The sequence below is a fragment of the Saccostrea cucullata genome, unplaced genomic scaffold, assembly GCF_032062105.1.
Source record: "Saccostrea cucullata isolate Sc308-1 unplaced genomic scaffold, CSIRO_AGI_Scuc_v1 ctg2565, whole genome shotgun sequence".
Taxonomy (NCBI): domain Eukaryota; kingdom Metazoa; phylum Mollusca; class Bivalvia; order Ostreida; family Ostreidae; genus Saccostrea; species Saccostrea cuccullata.
In genome coordinates this window covers 72,022-90,000 of record NW_026918109.1, presented here as the reverse complement: position 1 = coordinate 90,000, position 17,979 = coordinate 72,022, and the positions used below count along the sequence as shown (strand labels likewise).

At 33.1% G+C, this 17,979-nt stretch overlaps 1 long non-coding RNA gene across 2 annotated transcripts in view; it reads left to right on the top strand.

Annotated features, from left to right (window-relative positions):
• The window catches only part of LOC134248295 (uncharacterized), a 20,705-nt gene extending 6,147 nt beyond the window's left edge, over positions 1-14,558 (top strand). The window contains exon 3 of one of the 2 annotated variants that reach the window (XR_009988021.1): positions 14,267-14,558. This is a non-coding gene — a long non-coding RNA (uncharacterized LOC134248295). Of the gene's footprint in view, positions 1-1,307; positions 1,429-14,266 lie in introns of those variants that run through there. The other variant, XR_009988038.1, reaches the window with a different exon arrangement.
• Positions 14,559-17,979: the final 3,421 nt, after the last annotated feature.

Sequence of the window (17,979 nt, the reverse complement as noted above, 5' to 3'; positions counted from 1 at the left end):
GTTATAATGAGCAAGAGTGCCTCTACCAAAATTTTGAATTTTATGGCCCCAGGGTCAGGGGTTCTGGTGTAGGGGGGGGGCTCTATAGATTATATAGTGAAAATACATGAATTCTTTGAAAATCTTCTTCTCTGCTTTTGGGTATTAAATAAACTAAATAAGTGCATAGTTATGATGAGCAAGAGTGCCTCTACCAAAATTGTGAATTTTATGGCCCCAGGGTCAGGGGTTCTAGTGATAGGGTGGGGCTCTATTGAATTTACAGTGAAAATACACTAAATCTTTGAATGTTTTTTTTCTCTGCTCCTTGGTATTAAGCAGATGAACTACCTATGTAGTTATGATGTGCAAGGGTCCTTATCTTCCAGAATTGTGAATTTCAAGGCCCCAGGGTCAGGGGTACCATAAAGGAGGGGGGGGGGGCTGTACTTATATACTGAAACTGGATGAATTGTTTGAAATCTGCTCCTTGGTATTTATCAAATATTTTTGAAAAGCAAGGGTGCCTTTTCAAAAATTGTGCAATGTGTGGATCTAGGCCTAAGGGTCAGGGGTTCATGTGTGATTGGGGCATTACTGATCATGCTGAATATTACTGATTACTTGAAATGCATTTTTTGTTCCCCTACCCTGCCTATGGGTATTAAGTAAACAAACTAAGCAACTGCTAAGTGTATTGTTATGATGATCAATGGTGCCTATTTCAAAATTGTGAATGCCATAGCATCTGGATTAAAACATGAATCAAATTCAATCTCTGGAAAGTTGTTGCATAATGCTCAGGTGACCTATAAGGCCCATGGGCCTCTTGTTCTTAATTAAATTTAAAAAATGACAAATGTGAATGTACTGTTATTTTTTAAAATATATGTATTGATTTGCTTCGAATATCAGCAGTCAAAAGTATATAAGTATCATATACTTATCATTTCATTAATTTCTTCAATGCGTGGAGAATTTGATTTCAGTTTGTCTGGAATCGCTTGTTTTAAAAAAATCATTTTGAATATTTTAAAGAATTTGTTTCAAAGATGAAGAATTACCCTTACTTGCACTGGTATTATGAAACAGTATTTTACCTGTATTTTTCATGTAACTATTCAGTACGGTGTTGGTACCCATTACCAGAATCAAAACCTAATTATACCTTTATTGATTTTTTACCATATGAGAGTTAATCAATCTATTTTGCTGATTCCCAGTTGTGATTCCTGCACAATTTAATATATTGTATGTTACAACTTCACAAAGGTTACAATTATATTTATTTTCAGAAAATTTTTCACGTTTCTTCTGTTAATTTTCAGAATAAATCTGGAACAGGGTTTGGAGGCACATTATTTGTCACCAGGGCGACCTCCTAGACCACTTTATCAGAATGTTGACTTAGGTGTGCTGCATATCATTGTGATCGTTATTTTTCTCCTAATTTTCAGACCCAAGGTGGGTGTTCCTTTCTCAATATATTTGTTTATAATTAAATTATTAGTAAAATGTTAAATATATATTAAGGAATAATTTTTAGTTTTTTAATGTTATTAGAGAAATGTAGAGATCACATATATTTTCATGATAATTGATATTAATAATGACCCCAGAAAAAGATTTTTTTTTTTCCTGAAATGTTTTTTTAGAAATATTCTGAGAATTTCTTTTTCCCTGAAACGTTTTTCTTTTCAAAATATTAAAAAAAATAAATTTTGATAGTTTAAAAATAGTTGTCCAAATCAACTTTTATATGCGAGAGCTTTATTTTTAGCTCACCTCAACGAAGTTGGGGGGAGCTTATGTGATACCCTCGGCGTCGGCGTCCCGGGTTAAGGTTAAGTTTTTTGGAGCAGTTTTCTTTTTAAGTACTTCTATGTCCTATATTGATTAGACATGCATGGAAGATGTTGCTAGTGTGTTTCATTGTACCAGTCAAAGTTTCAGATGCTGCAATTTCAGCAAAGGAATGACCAGGTTAATGTTTTTGGTGCAGGTTAACATTTTTGGTGCAGTTTTTGGTGTAGGTCTCATTTCCGAGTAACTATAAGCCCTATGTTGACCAAACTTACATGGATGATACATCTTAGGATGCATACTACCAGCCTTGCTTCGGATGCTGAATCTGACCTACATTTTCCGGTTGAGTGAACAGGTTAAAGTTTTTGGTGATGGTTTCATTTTGAAGATACTTTGAGCCCTATAATGACCAAACTTGCATGGATGGTACATCTTAGGATGTATTCTACTAAACTTGCTTCGGATTCTGAATCTGACCTACATTTTCCGGTTTAGTGAACAGGTTAAAGTTTTTGGTGCAGGTTTCATTTCCAAGTTACTATGAGACATATAATGACCAAACTTACATGGATGATACATCTTAGGATGCATACTACCAGCCTTGCTTCGGATGCTGAATCTGACCTACATTTTCTGGTTGAGTGAACAGGTAAAGTTTTTGGTGAAGGTTTCATTTCGAAGATACGTTGAGCCCTATAATGACCAAACTTGCATGGATGGTACATCTTATGATGTAATCTACAAGACTTGCTTCGGATGCTGAATCTGACCTACATTTTCCGGTTGAGTGAACAGGTTAAAGTTTTTGGTGCAGGTTTCATTTCCAAGTTACTATGAGACATATAATGACCAAACTTGCGTGGATGGTACATCTTAGGATGCATATTACAAGACCTGCTTCGGATGCTGAATCTGACCTACATTTTCCGGTTGAGTGAACAGGTTAAAATTTTGGGTGCAGGTTTCATTTCCAAGGTACAGTACTATGAACCCTATAACGACTTAATTGCCTGGATGGTACATCTTAGGATGCATACTACCAGACTTGCTTCGGATGCTGAATCTGACCTACATTTTCTGGACGAGTAAACAGGTTTAAGTTCATGGTGCAGGATTCATTTCCAAGTAACTTTGAGCCCTATAATGACCAAACTTGCATGGATGGTACATCTAAGGGTGCATTCTACTAGGCTGGCTTCGGATGCTGAATCTGACCTACATTTTCTGGATTAGTGAAAAGGTTAATTTTTTTAATACAGGTTTCATTTGCAAGTAACTTTAAGCCCTATGTCGACCAAACTTGCATGGATGATACATCTTAGGATGCACACTAATGGACTTGCTTCAGATGCTGAATTCGACATACATTTTCCAGATAATAGACCTCGTAAAAGTTATGGGTGCAAGTCTATCACCAAAAAACTATAAGGCTTGTATAAACCAGTTGCACAAATGATGCATCAAGGGATGAAAACTCTCAATCTTGCTTCAGATGCTGGATTTTAATTACATTTTCATGATGAAGAACTAATTTTTAGTTTTTATATAGGTTTATTCCAAAGTATCAAATTTGCATAAATTTTGCATTTTTGGATGTACACTTTTTGTTGGTTAATTGTGTGACTTAATTTGCCTTACTTAAAGACAACACACGTTGAGGTGAGCTCTGTAATCTCTGATTACCTATGTTTATTTCAAAAATTTTATTCTTGCATAGATTTGTATTGTGAAGAATTTTATATGAAAGAAATCACAGGTCGCAAAAATTGTGTCATGGTTATAATACAAATAAGCTTTTCATTGAAAATAAGGTGTCACAAAAAATTGTGATGTACAGTAGTCTCAAAGGATACAATTATATTTTCATAAGATTTTTCACAACTTTTTAGGACAAACTTGTCCGGAAGAGCGTATGGAGGCACATTGTTTGTCGTCAAGGCGACCTCATAGACCACTATATCCTGACCGCATGCATGATGTTGACTGTGGTGTGCTGTGGTAGTTTCGCTTATTTTTATTTCAAGGTTGGTGCCTTTTTCTGAAAACCATGGTGTTTAGTTTATTAAATTTTTGGCTTTAAAGTGTATTACTAAATATTAGGAATTGTCAGTTTTTGAATGTTACTGGACTGGTGTTTAATTCAAAGAAACTTGCAAGTAGAAGACATTATGCCACTATTGGTTTTATAGGTCATCTTAGTTTGCTCTGTGACCTATTGCTACACGTATCTGTTTGTTTTTCGTCATACATGATGGTGTGTTAACATTTGTGTAAACATTTTCAGCTTCTTCTCTGAAACCACAAAACCAATATCAACCATTTTGCACATAGCATCAGTGGGTGAATTATGCATGTCAGGCCCCTGTCACCCATAGACTTGAGGGGTGGCTAAACACATCAAAATAAATACAATCTTTCTAAATCATCTTCATCATTCTGGACATAAGGCAGCCAAATTGTCGGCATGATTGTAATCAGCTTTGAGCTATCTAATTGTGAAGGGTCAGGGGCTCTCGCTGGTGCTAGGAGGGGGGCTCTGTTTAAGTGAAATTGCATGTTTTTTGTATATAAGGTCTCCTCCCATGCTCCTGGGTATTAAACCAATGAACAATATACATACTTATGATGAGCAAGGGTTTTTATACCCCCCACAAATGAAATTTGGGGGGGTATATAGGAATCACCTTGTCCGTCTGTCTGTCTGTCCATCCTTCCGTCTGTCTGTGCAATCGTGTCCGGTCCATATCTTTCTTACAGAGGGACATTAGAATCTACTACTCAACACTAAGATTCCTCATGACCTAAGGGTGTGTCATGACCTTGACCCAAGGTCATTTGGGGAAGTTCAAGGTCACTGGAAGAAAAATTTCATAATTCGTGTCCGGTCCATATCTTTCTTATGGATAAACTTGGTAGGTTCTCATTTCACACAAAGATTGCCCATGACCCAAGGGTGTGTCATGACCTTGACCCAAGGTCATTTGGGAAAGTTCAAGGTCACTGGAAGAAAATTTTCATAAATCATGTTTGATACATATCTTTTATGGATAAACTTGGTATGTTCTCATTTCACACAAAGATTGCCCATGACCCAAGGATGTGTCATGACCTTGACCCAAGGTCATTTGGAAAAGCTCAAGGTCACTGGAAGAAAAATTTCATAATTCCTGTCTGGTCCATATCTTTCTTTTGGAAAAACTTGGTAGGTTTTTATTTCACACAAAGATTGCCCATGACCCAAGGGTGTGTCATACCATGACCCAAGGTCATTTGGGGAAGTTTAAGGTCAATTGAAGAAAAAATTCATAATTCGTGTCCAGTCCATATCTTTCTTATGGATAAACTTTGTAGGTTCTCATTTCACACAAAGATTGCCCATGACCCAAGGGTATGTCATGAACTTGACCCAAGGTCATTTGGAGAAGTTCAAGGTCACTAGTAGAAAAATATCATAATTCGTGTCCAGTCCATATCTTTCTTATTGATAAACTTGGTAGGTTCTCATTTCACACAAAGATTGCCCATGACCCAAGGGTGTGTCATGACCTTGACCCAAGGTCATTTGGGGAAGTTCAAGGTCACTGGAAGAAAAATTTCATAATTCTAGCCGGTCCATATCTTTCCTATAGATAAACTTGGTAGGTTCTCATTTCACTGAAAGATTGCCCATGACCCAAGGGTGTGTCATGACCTTGACCCAAGGTTATTTGGGGAAGTTCAAGGTCACTGGAAGAAAAATTTCATAATTCGTGTTTATTATCTTTATTATGGAAAAACTTACTTCTGAAAAACCCAGCGGGGGGTATTTTGTCCCGTTTGGAGAGTTCTAGTTCTTCCAAACTTGAGAATTTTATGGCCCCTAGGTCAGGGAATTTGGTTTTAGAGTGAGGCTCTGATGATTATTTAGCGAAAATACATGAATTCTTTAATAATCTCTTCCTCTGAGTATTAAGCAGATGCATAGTTATGAAAAACAAGCTAGGGTCCTTCTTACAGAATTGAGAATTCCAATGCCCCTGGTTCAAAGGGTACCATAGAGGAGGTAGGGGCTGTAATGATTATATACTGAAAATGAATAACTTCTTTGAATTTGCTCCTTGGTAATACTGGTAATCAAATATTTATGATGAGCAACGGTGCCTTTTCCAAAATTGTAAAATTTTCTGGTCCCAGGGTCAGGATCCTATTGGGATGGGGGCACTACAGATTATTCCTGATTAATTTGTGGGAATGCAATCTTTGGACCTTACCTACTCTGTCTATGGATCTTATTGAAACAAAGCAAAGTATGCTATATAGTGTAACAGTTATGAGAAATAGTACAGTAAAACTTGTTAAGTACAAACATTAGTGTTGTCACGATAATCGATTCATAATCGATGATCGGTCGGAAAGGCTGTCGATTTTAGACAATCGATTGGAGATTTTAACAATCGATTAATCGGTATATTTCAGCACATATCTTTTTTTTCTGTTTGTTTGGAATTGCTGCCTGAAGGGTTTCAGACACAGGAGGGAGGGAAATTATTTTTTTTCAAATTGAAAACCTAATGTTACATAGATCTGACACTATATTTCAGTGTTTTGTATGGTAAATGTGATACATGTAATGGGCAAAAAAAAAATGATTAAATGAAAATTCTTCCTACTTTTGATCAATAGAATTTTTTCAGGAGGGAGAATTTCAATGAGGCGGGAGGCAAGTCCAAACAAACAATAATTTTATTTTGGCCAAATTGTACATGTATTTCTAAACTGAAGAAACTAAACTACTGTATAAATGAAAAATATTAGTTTTCTGTATTAGGGGGAATTCACTCTTCATTTCATGCGTAATCACAAGGATTTGCATATTAAATGTCTTATAACTGTTTAAAAAATTAATTCCATATATACGCTCGTATTTTAGATGATCATGTAAATTAAAACCTGATCTGGCAATACTTATGTTTCCCAGGCCAAGTAATTCCTAATCATGCAAAAATCTGTATTACTGAAAGTGTTAATCAAACTGCATATATACTGTTTTTAGAATTTCGATCTGTACAACGCAACTTTACTTACATTATTTAAAATAAAATTCTAAATTTATATGTAATACAATGCCTATTTTATGCAAAGGGTTACCGATTCGATTATTGGCCGATGATCAGTTGGTTAGGGTCAACCGATGCTACCGATTAATCGATTCTGATTTTCAACCGATTTGACAACACTAACAAACATGGATATTGCAAATTCACGAATATACATGTAGCAAAGATACTTTGGATCCCCAATTATATGAATATAATAATCTTTATTTGTTAAAATCAAGTTTTACTGTATACCTCTTTCAAAATTGTAATGGCCTCTGGTTTTAATTGCAAATCAAACTCAATTGTTGGAAAGTTTTTACTTGATGCTCAGGTGACTCACCTATAAGGCTAATGGACCTCTTGTTTACCATATACATTATAAGAGTAAATTTATATATTTTGCTGATTTTCAGTTATGATTCATGTCCAGTGTAATAGTCTCACAATTTTTCAAAGGTTACAATTATATTGTCATTGGATTTGTCTCAATGTTTCCTTTGTTTTTAGGACAAACTTGTCAGAAATAGTGTTTAGATGCCCATTGTTTGTCGTCAAGGTGACCTCATAGACCACTTTATCAGGACGACACACAGTGATGTTGTCAGAGGTGTGCTCTGGTTGTGACTAAAGTTTTCTTACTTCTGTTCCAAGGTTGGTGTCTTATTGTGAAGACATTGATATTTCTTTTATTTTATTTTATAGCTTTAAAATGTAAACTTAAGGAATATTTCTTAGTTTATGAATATTATTGAAGAGGTGTATGTATTATACAAACTAGCACATAGATGCATGTTATTTGATATATTGAGTAATTTGGAATGTTCCCAGAAATTGAGTATTTTTTCCTGAATTTTCTTTTTTTTTGAAAAATATTTTAAAAATAATTATTTTTTGTTTGACATTAAATGTTCAAATCACATCTTCTGATGGCTCAAGTGAGCTTTTTTTGATCACATTTTGTCTGGTGTCTTATCTTTAAACATTTTCCAGAGGAGTGAGCAGCGTTATAAAAATTTAGGAGCTGGTCCAGTCCCAAGTAACTATAAGCTTTACCTGGACCAAATTTGTATAGATTGTATCTAGAGATGGACATTACCACACTTTCTGCAGATGCTTGATCTGACTTTTGTTTTCCAAAAGAGTGACCAGGTGATTAAAATTTCTTGAGCAGGTTATTTTCCCATGTAATTATAAATGCCCTTCCTGGACCAAACTTGATGATGCAACTAGAGATGACTACTTGCTGCAGATGCTAAATCTTTCCAGATGAGTGAATTTTAACCATACTTCAACCTAATTAGGGCCCCGCAAGGATTTGCGGGTGCCCTATAGTAATCACTCTGTCTGTCTGTCTGTCCGTCTGTCTTTCTTCCGTCCACAAATTTCCTGTTTTTTCCTAATAACTTTTTTTATGGTTGCCCAATTAAGATTAAATTTGGTATGGTAGTTCAATAGGCAGAAAGACATATTTTAATGCTAAATTTGTTTCTCTATGACCCTTGGTTTGGAGCTGGGGTGGTGGGGTATATTCCTTAACTTTATATAAGAATGCTTTAGCAAAGAGAGATAACTGCTGAAGATGTTTCCATTGTAAACTGAATGCTGCTATGAGTCCCTTGGGATTAATTAGCTTTCCTCCTGAAGAAAATCCAAAGCATTATCTTTATCTGTCACATTGAGATTAATTACCACCTCTGTCTGCAAATGAAGTTTGTTTTGAAGTTCAGTCAATTTGGAATGCTATGAACACTCTGAAATGTGGATTTAGATATAAATGTTTATACTTTATTTTGGTTAAAATACCTACACAATGAGTTATGATTTCATTGAATTCTAAAAACAAGAAATAGATTAAAGAAGACATATCTTTTATTTTTACTTTTTTCCCTTTATGTAAATTCAAGAATAATATTAATTTTTAAGGTAGTTGGATTAAGCCATTCTAATATTAATACTGAAAAAGTTCTTATTGTAACTTTTAGAAGAAAATGAGAGAGAGGTACAATTAATCCCTCGGGATTAATTATCTAGCCTGCTGAAGAAAATTTAGTAGGCCTATCTTTATCTGTCATTTTAAGATTAATGAAAAACTTTTTCTGCAACTGCTGTTTGTTTTGAAGTTAAGGTCAAGCCTTCATGATACATGTATTTGCATTCATTGAAGACGGGCATTTTATATAACACAAACACAAACTTCATTATTGTTTGTATATACATTCATTGTTAGGTTGTTCTTTACTGCCAGTGCCTAATGTAAATATACAAGGATATTATTTACAGGTTTTTGGATATTCAGGAATTATGTTGAAAATTTTAAGAATACAGTTGCTGTTGCTTATTTCTTCATATATTTTTTAATCATTCCATAAGCTGCATCCTTATAATTCCACCCCATGGCGGGACCCTTGCTGACTGGTCAGTTTTCTAGTTAGCATGGATGATGCATTTAAGAATGGATAAGACCAGACTTGCTTAGGATGTATGAAATGAAAGACATTTTTGTGATTAGTAAGGCCAAAATAAAAAATACCTTTGTTTCCCCTAACGCGACTGACCCAATTAAATCGCACCGACTGAAAAGATTTTTTAAATAAGGTGATTCAAATATAATTTTTATTGTTAACCAAGTTTTATAAAATACAAATTCATTAAAATCATTTTTATACGCCCGTCTTAAGACGGGACGTATTATGTTATAGGCTTCGTGTCCGTCCGTCCTTCCGTCTGTCCGTCTGTCCATTCCTGTCCGGCTCATAACTTGAATACTATTAGGCCTAGGATTATCATACTTTGTCAACTCATACTTCTTGGGTAGACGGTGTGTCGCGCACAAAAAGTAGGTCGCTCTGACCTTTAATAAAGATGCTATAGCCAAATATGGAAAAATCCTGTCCGGCTCATAACTAGAAAACTAATAGACATAGAGCTTTCAAACTTGGCAAAAGTATACATCTAAAGTAGAGGGTGTGTTGCGGCCTATTTCAAGGTCACTGTGACCTTTAATTATAGTGAATTTTTAAAAAAAATATGTCTTTTAAATTCTAAATTCCATAATCCTAAAAAATGTAAAAATATAGTTGTATGCTTATTAAAAAATGTTAAATTAAGTAAAAACTTGTTTTTTCATTATATACTTTATAGCAATCTGTAACAAATGTTTATGCTTTGAGAGGAATTCAGTTTGTCCCATGGGCTTAATTATCAAGCACTGGTCAAGAAGAATTTTGATAGCAGAAATTTGCATGCCAAATTAGAGAGAAATTAATGAGTTTATTGTCAGGAGCTAAGAGCACATCTAGATCTGATGCAGATGTTATCTTAATTTATCTCTTGGGAGTTGGGCAAAAAGAAATGGCCTCATAGTTGCTTGTGCTAATTAAGAGTTCTTGATGGCTAGTCCAGATAAAGATCTTTAAATAGGTGTAATGAAATTAAAACAAATTGATGTTTTAGTGTATGATTAAAACTAAATTAGTATTGTATAATATGATTAAAACTAATTATATATGTGTTCATTTAAAAAAAAAAATTATATTTCAATTTTTATATATTCGCAACAAAGATGCTATAGCAAAATATGGAAAAAATCCTGTCCGGCTCATAACTAGAAAACTATTAGACCTAGAGCTTTCAAACTTAGCAAAAGTATACATCTAAAGTAGAAGGTGTGTTGCGGCCTATTTCAAGGTTACTGTGACCTTTAATCAAAATGAATTTTTTAAAAAACTATGTCTTTTAAATTCTAAATTTCATAATCCTAAAAAATGTAAAAATATAGTTGTATCCTTATTAAAAAACATTAAATTATTAAGTAAAAACTTATTTTTTCATTATATACTTTACAGCAATCTGTAACAAATGTTTATGCTTTGAGAGGAATTCAGTTTGTCCCATGGGGTTAATTATCAAGCACTGGTCAAGAAGAATTTTGATAGCAGAAATTTGCATGTCAAATTAGAGAGAAATTAATGAGTTTATTGTCAGGAGCACTCTAGATCTGGTGTAGCAGTTATCTTAATTTATCTCTTGGGAGTTGATGTCTAGTCCAGATAAAGATCTTTCAATTGGTGTAATTAATTAAAACAAATTGATGTTTTAGTGTATGATTAAAACTAAATTAGACTAAGTATTGTACAATATGATTAAAACTAATTATACATGTGTTAATTGAAAAAAAAACAAACATATTTCAATTTTTATATATTTGCTACAAATTGCAGTCATGTCTCACTAGTATTATTTGTTATAATCAATCCCTACACTGCAAGTCTCTTAGAGATGTATAATAAGAAATGGAAAATAGATAATTGAAATCTGTGTCAATCTGTTAATCAAGGCTACCTGATTTTCTTGCATCCTAACCAATTTATGATTATTGGACAATATTTGACGGGCGTATCATGCTGTGGCGGGGCACTTTATTTATCAGAACGGCCGACATCGTATTAGCTCTTCATAAAACAATGACGACGTCTCAGTCTTATGTTTTTAGCTAATTGGAACCCTTCACTATTGAAACAGTTTGATAATAAAATTTACCATGACCAATTAAGAGTGTTTCGGAGGTGTTTTGGCGTCTCCATGTGAGTGAATAAATTTTCGAAAGGAACGTAAAACAACAAACAAACCTGTCTTTGAATTTAAGGTACATAATACATGGTAAGGCCCGCCTCATGAGTAGATGAGGGGCCACCAATAGTGTACACATCATTCAATTTCAAATTCATTTTATTTAATTTACTTAGGCACCTATACCGGCCGCCTAAGTTTTGCTAAGATTGCCAAATCTTAGTACGCTTCTAGTTACGGTCTTAAGTTTTAGACTGTACTTAAGTCCTACTTAAGCACGGTCTTAGACTTAAGGGGGCCGACTATAGTTTCCACTGCGCAATATTTTGCGCATCATAGTAAAATGAAGCGTATTTACGGTTTTAATGCAACTTTTTTTCGCTTAATTATTAAAATTAAACAAAATTAAGAAATTATAGGTATGAAAATGTAATTACAATTTGATATAACTGATTTTTTAACCGATTTTGCAATTGATAGGTAGGTTGACGTCGTTGCAGTGTGTTTTTACGTTATGATAATCAGTAGCTCTTAAAGAAAGGGGTAATAAAAATATTATTAAAGAAAAAGTAATAAACATACGCTCTTGAAATTTAAAACATAGAAATTTGATGATATCTCCAATATTTTTATTATGTTTTCATGTGAATTCATTGTGTGCGTCATATTTTGTAATACTCCATAAAAATAGTAAAATTTGCTAATTTTTTGCATTTTGAGATGTCCCCTCTGGTAACAAGACGGTAGAATTTTGTGTTTCTTACATATATTGTATAATATAGTATTACTCATCAAATATTATAGTTTGAACAAAATGTCTATTGTAGTATTTGTATAATTTGCTTTAAAGTTCTAAAAATTGGCATTTTCCTGTATAATTCTATAGTAAATGTACCTGTATTTTGAGACGGTCCCTCAAAAATACCTGGACGATAGATTTCCCCCAAACTTTGCATGTACACTGAAGTTAATGTACGTTATATATGGTATGAAAATGAAGAGTTTCGCTATTGTAGTTTTCACACAATAAAACTATAGTCGGCCCCCTTAAGTAGCCTTTATGTTATGACCCCCAGTTCATCTATGTTCCTACGTTTACTATATGCCCATGCCATTATGGAGCCATAGAAGTTGTAAATATGTCTGCATATTCATCCTCATAAATATAATTCGGATGTCCTTTCTTCCTGCCTTTATTTAGTGGTTAAACTTCGTGACTATAACATTGTATATAGCATTTTTATCATTTGTAGATTCGGTTTGGTTCAATTAAATATTGTTAAAATACTCTTTCCAAATAGTTTTGAAATCATGATTCAGCTTCCTGAGACGTCCAGTGTATTTTTCTTGAATTAGGCCCTTGAAGTCTTTTTTAACTTTTAATTCCTTCGAGATTTGTTAGGACGACATTTAAACATTTCCCCATTGCTCCAAATTTAGACATACTCAGCACTTTTTTGCCATTAAGCAGTGGAGGATTTTTCTTGAGCCAGCATCTTCTGGACGTAAGTTTAAATGGTCCCCTCTGAAGGACCGTTTTCAACGTTACTCATCGGAATTTGAGCCTGCGATTTAAAATTAGCCACTTCTTGATTCCAAAGTAAAATGCTCCAAAACCACTGCAGATCTCATGGCCCTCACAAAAGTACATATTGATCGTCTATTAACTCTGAATGCTGATGAAAGGATTGACAAAAATATGCACGTATGTCTGATCTTTGCGTATTTGAGAATCTTGTCTATTTGATTCAATTCAAATGGCGTGAGATATTTTACAATTTCAACTACATAACAGCTGTGAATTAATTAATCATGAATTTTGCTTTTAAACGGCATATGTACAATACTTAGCATTTTGTTCTCAAATAGCTTTATTAATTTTGTACTTTTCTTAAATATAAAGGTAATTTTTCCATTAAATTTAGAAAATATTTTCAAACCTGCTGTCGGAAAATAAAATTGTTAACCTACCTACCGACCCAACTTGAGAATTAAGGGTCGGGTTAGGGGAAACAAAGATATTTTTACTTCTGGCCTAAATAGCTTAAAATTTTCAAAACAGGTCAATTCCCATTGAACTATATACACCTGCTAAAAAAGAATGTGAATAGATATTGTTGCCAATATGCACACTAACTATCAAGAAAATATGATTTGAGATTTGCATCCTTAAACTGATAACATTCATCAAAATGAGCTTCATAATTGATTACCTGTGTTCTATTCAAATCAGGACAGCAAAGAGGTAAGATGGGGCCATAATGGGTGTTCAAAGTTTTACATAGGAATAGGTAGGCAAATTTTAAAAAATCTTCACAAGAACAACAAAACAATGATATAAGTCATATCACTGTATATTTTAATTTTTTTTACCCCTGTTTTAATTTTGCCCCTGTAGTCCTATTCATGGAAGCGAATCCTAGATTGGTCAATATCAAAGAACATAGTTTAAATTTATAATTGAAACTATCACTGGGTGAATTTAAAACTGGGCAACATTGTTTGCAAGTGTGAACAAGCGAAAATTACGCTGGCAGAATAACCATGTATACAGTAAATGTATATGAAACCATCCTCAGGTAGTGTATAAATATGACCCCGTGTGTAAAATGGAGCTTCAGTAGAGTTCAAACATTTACAAAGAAATATATATGCTGGTGAAAAACAAGAATAGCTATAGTTACTCAGGTGAGCGTAGTAGCCCATTGGCCTTTTGTAATTATTGTAAATGCAATACTGAGCATAAATTTATTTTACCTAAATATAAGTGTTTCGTTTTTATTTTGATTGACATACATTCTAATTCATATTATAATCACCTATTTATATCTCAGCAGGTGCAGATTTTGACAGAAAACTACGCCATGGACTTGATCGATGAGAAGTTTCAGGTTTTTAAACAAGAAGGCATGCACTTTATACACTTAAATGTAAAATCATTATTTCCGAAAATGTCTGAAATCCGAATCATAGCCGAAAAAACAAATGCGTCAGTGATAGGAATAAGTGAAACATGGTTAGATTCTTCATTTGAGGACTTTCACATCTCTATTGAGGGCTATACAGTGATCCGGAAAGACAGGGAAAACAAACGGGGTGGTGGAGTGTGCATGTATATCAACAATAAAATTGCTTTCACTCAGCTAGAACTTAAATATAAGCTTATTGAGTCAGTTTGGGTGAAAGTCTACTTACCAGAAACAGATCCCTTTATAGTCGGCACAGTATACAGTCCAAAAATAATAACATTTACACATTGCTTAGATTGCTTAAGATTAGACGATTTAGAATGTATTATCCTTGGTGACTTTAATATATGTAAGCTCAAGAAAAATTCACCATACAAAAAATATGCAGGTATTCTGAATTTATTTGGGTTTAAGCAATTGATAGAAAGACTAACAAGAATTGATCCTGTACATTTTAGTTGTTCACAAATAGATCATATTCTAGTAAAAGTTGCTGAAGAAAATTATAAAGATTATAAAGTGGGAACTATCAATCTGGGTCTTAGTGATCACAACATGATTTATTGTACATGTACAAGAAAAATATCACCAGGTCAAAATAGAGAAGGTACAGGAAGACAAGAAAATCTTCATGATTCTAAATTGTTTGTTAAAGAAATAAGAGAAATTGATTGGACATCTTTTACAACATCTGACAGTGATGAAGAAAACTTGAATGGTTTTCTTGATAAATTCTTAAAAATCATTAATAGTTTTGGTCCTGTCAGATCAAAACAGATAATTGACCCGTGGATTATGAATGATTACACCTGTATACTTAATCAACTAAATAAAAGAGACAGGCTATTTAATGATTTTTTTAAGTATGTAAGTGAAAAAGTTAAACATGTACTAAGTAAAGAAGATAGAATTTTATTTGAAAAACATGCAAGAGATAAATATATAAAGTATTCAGATGCTAGAAATTTACTAGTAGAAATGTATCGAAAGGCAAGATTAGAATATATAAATAAAAAAATTGAAGAAATTAATTATAATCCTAAAAAGTTAAAGCAACAGTTGAAAGATCTAAGCTTTATAAACCCAGAAAAAGAAGAACCAAAAAAAGTTTTGTATATAAAGGATAGCATTTGCCTTGATGATAAGAAAATTGCAAATCATTTTAATACCTATTTTACTATGGAACTAGTTTCACACGTGCCCACTTCAAAAGGTACATACAATGTCAAGTCAGATCATTTCAGGAACTTTTATTCAAAAAGAAATTTGAAAAACCATGCTCTTAATAATTTAGGTCATGTCCAAGAAAAATATGTAAATGATGAATTTTTTTGTCTTTTTATGAAAAATGTCACTGACCTTGACAAAATACCAGAAGATTTAAAGTTAGCTGCAAGTAAATGTAAAAAATCATTAACATCTATCATCAATCAGTCCTTAGAATCTGGAATTGTACCTAAAGATATGAAACAAAACAAAGTCAAGCCTGTGCTTATAAAGGGTAGTTCATCTCAAGGGGATGCTACACTTAATGTTGAAAAATACAAACCAGTGTGTATGAGTTCTCAAAATGTGTCAGCTAAGATCTTAGAAAAGCATGTAGTTTGTCAGCTTCAATATTTTTTACATGCTAACAATTTGCTTTATGAGCTTCAGTATGGATTTCAAAGTGGATTTTATGCCGATTCTTGTTTAATAAATTTGTTAGATCATATAAGGGACAATACTTCTAAGGAGCTTTTTACTGGTATGCTTATATTAAATTTGCAACAAGCTTTCAATACAGTAGACCATGAAATTTTATGCAATAAATTAAATAAAATGGGAATTCGTAGCCCATGGTTTAAATCATACTTAACAGGAAGGACTCAGGTGGTAGAATGTGGGGGTGTTCTTTCAACATCAGTGGATAGTACTAGTGGTTTACCGAAAGGGAACAGCTTAGGGCATTTACTATTTTTATGCTATATAAATGATTTACCAATTAGTATAGACCCCGACTGTAAGCTTATTCTTTATGAAGACAAGATTGCCATCCTTTATTCAAATGAAGACTCCTATAAGATTTCAAAAAATCTTAGTAAGCAGTTTAACCAATGCTCTGAATGGCTTAAAGAAAACAAGCTAATCCTTGGAAGGAAAAGGTGTATTCTATTTGGCCCAAGGCACAAACTAAGTAAAACAAGAAAATTTAAGGTCAGATGTCAATTTGATTATGTCAAAGCAAGTGAACATGTCAAATATCTGGGGATAACAATTGACAAGTTTCTAAAATTTACTCTCTTAGTGAATGAGATTGTAGCCAAGGTCAAATCAAGACTTAAGTTTCTTAAAAGAACAGAAAATCCATGGAAAACAAAGTTAAGGTCATCATTAGCTTCAGAACTTATTCTACCTTGCTTTGATTGCTGTTCCTCTGCTTGGTATGAAAGTCTTTCTGAACCCTTGAAGAATGAGCTTCAAATAGTTCAAGACAACACAATAAGATACATTGGTAAAAGTTTGAAATCTACAGATTCAAAAAACACACTTTGTGTGGCTGACCAAGTAAAACAATTAAGACTTAAACATGTCCATAACATTATCTATGGCTTTAGACCTAAATACCTACATGAACATTTTGACATTGATGAGAAGGATAAAGAATGGGCTTCAAATCGAAATTTACCTGTTCCACCCGTTAGTGCTTACAACAAGCCAAATTTTTACTATCATGCAATTTTAGACTGGAATTCTCTTCCTTTGGAAGTTAGGTTGATAGATAATAAAGCTAATTTTAGTTCTGAAGTTAAAGTGCATCTTGCCAAAAAAGCACAAGAGAGGGAAAAAAGTAAAAGTTAGTGACCTTCTCTGACTAGAATTTATCTACGGTGTTTTATTATTAATAAGTATTTTTGTTGTGGTCATTCTAGGTTAAACTTTTCAAAATTTAATCTCTTAAGAAACAAAAAAATTTTTAAGCAATTATTTTTAATTTTTAAAATGCATGGTTTTAATTGCTAAGCATTCTGGTACAAGGGTATTGTGTATCTTATGTCAAAAATAATTTTTAAAATCTTATTTAAAGCTATGTTTATGATTGTTTAATTCCTTAAAATTGAGTAATATTTTTTTTTTACTTTTGTATGTTTGTCATATATTTTTGTAATTACTGAACCAATTGGGATTCAATTAGAAATGATACACCTGTACCTTTATTGAGATATTCTAGGCAATGTTTATTTGATAAGTTGTGATTCACTTACTATGTTTATGATAAGTGTATCAGTCTGTAATTATAACGAGTTTGTGTATGATTAGGTTTTTGTTTTACTACTTTAGATGTTTGATATATTTTGTTATCACTTGTATGTAAATGATGCCCAAATATTGTCAATGTTATTTAACCATGCTCATGTAAATATAATTTGATGCTTTGATTTACCTTTTGGTTTAGGTAACAACTATACTTACACTAACATGCTATTGTTTTTACCATTCATTGATTTTTTGTACCTACATGTATTTGAAGAATAAGCTAATGAGCTTATATGACTGAATTTATCTACTTAAATTTTAAATACTTTTATTGTTGTCAT